The 1527-nt window shown below is 35.7% G+C and overlaps 1 protein-coding gene across 1 annotated transcript in view; it reads left to right on the top strand.

Moving 5' to 3' along the window:
* ANK2 (ankyrin 2) overlaps nucleotides 1–1527 on the top strand; it is a 773539-nt gene that overhangs the window by 245888 nt on the left and 526124 nt on the right. The window lies entirely within an intron of this gene.

Below are 1527 nucleotides of genomic sequence, written 5' to 3'. Positions count from 1 at the left end.
ATTTGCTTTCCTCATAGATACAATATGCATAGATTTTGACACTGTCATCAAGGATTCTCTGTTTCTCTTCTTATTTAATCCAGTTGTCATATTTATTAACTGGATTTGTTTTACTACTAGCTATATGTTATTGCACACACATATACTTGGGGATGTGGATGCCCCCCCATCTCACCCTCCACATAAACACACACACACCCCCACTCTCTTTCTATTTCATATTGCTTTAAATACCAAATATAAAATTATTAAATTTTACATTTAAAATCCAACCTTAAATTAAGGCTGAGGATTATATAGCTCAGGGATATTCAGACAATCTTATTTATTTAAATACATTTTGTTATCAGATAGTTTTTTGACAGTGATTAGTCCAAATGAATAATTCTATGTTTTGTTTTTTCCTTATGAGAATATTTTCTACATCAGATTCCTTTATTATTTTTACAGTCACTGTTATATAATCTGATACAAAGTCAAGTAAAAGGTTATTTTGAGATACATGAGCTATCACTTTCCTAATTTTTATCAAGATTTTAACAGAAAATTTAAAATACGAATTAACTTTTCTGCATTTTCCTCCATTTGTTCCTGTGTTTAAAAGTTTACTACCATGGAAGCTGAGAAGATTTTATTATTTTTTCCTTGCCAAATGTCAGACAGCATGATCTTCTACCTGTAGTGCTCAGAATTCACAGCAATTCAGCTCTAGTTCATTTGTCCTTGGATGTGTCTGCCGGTAACCACCATCTGACAGGCAGCAGAGGGAAAAGATCTCTGATCTGAAAGTTGGAAGACCCTGATGCCAGCACCTGCCTTGTTTAGTCTGGTGGCTTTGAATAACTGATCAACATTATTGGGCCTCAGCTTCCTGAACTGTTAAATGAAGGAATAGGACTGGATGACTTCTAAGGTCCATTCCAACTCATAGTGACCCCATGTGTGTCAGAGTAAAATTGTGCTTCATAGGGTTTTTCATGATTGATTTTTTGGAACTAGATTGCCAGACCTTTCTTCCACAGCACCTCTGGGTGCACTTGAACCTCCAACTTTTTGGTTAGCAGCCTGTTAACCCTTTGTACCACCCAAGGTGCCTTTTAGTTTAAATATTTGATTAATGAAATTTTAGGGCTACTCTAATTGATCTTGGGAGTGCCCCATATACATCAATCTCTAGAACGCTTGGTTATCTTTAACTGGAGATTTAGAAAAGGAAGACTGGTTTCTCTCTTTGGGAGTTTTGAGAAGCAAAAGCTGTTTTTGAGTAGATTTGTATTGGGCACTCTTGGGTTACCCTCCTACTAACCTCTGTAAATTTATTGAGTGATTGTCCAATCCCCCTTTTCATATAGCCCAGTGGGCCTAGATCTGCTCATGATGCTACATTCAGCTCCTTTACCTAATTCCTTTGTATCTTCACGAGCCATATTATCATAAAATGATAAAATAATTGAAAAGGAATATTCACCAATAATGAAATCCTGTTCATCTGATTTAACCCAACTAGGCTGTATGTTGATAAACTTC

The sequence above is a fragment of the Trichechus manatus genome, unplaced genomic scaffold (assembly GCF_000243295.1).
Source record: "Trichechus manatus latirostris isolate Lorelei unplaced genomic scaffold, TriManLat1.0 scaffold00150, whole genome shotgun sequence".
In the NCBI taxonomy this organism is placed as follows: domain Eukaryota; kingdom Metazoa; phylum Chordata; class Mammalia; order Sirenia; family Trichechidae; genus Trichechus; species Trichechus manatus.
Note: the sequence above shows the minus strand (reverse complement) of the source record. Positions and strands in the feature narration are given on the sequence as shown.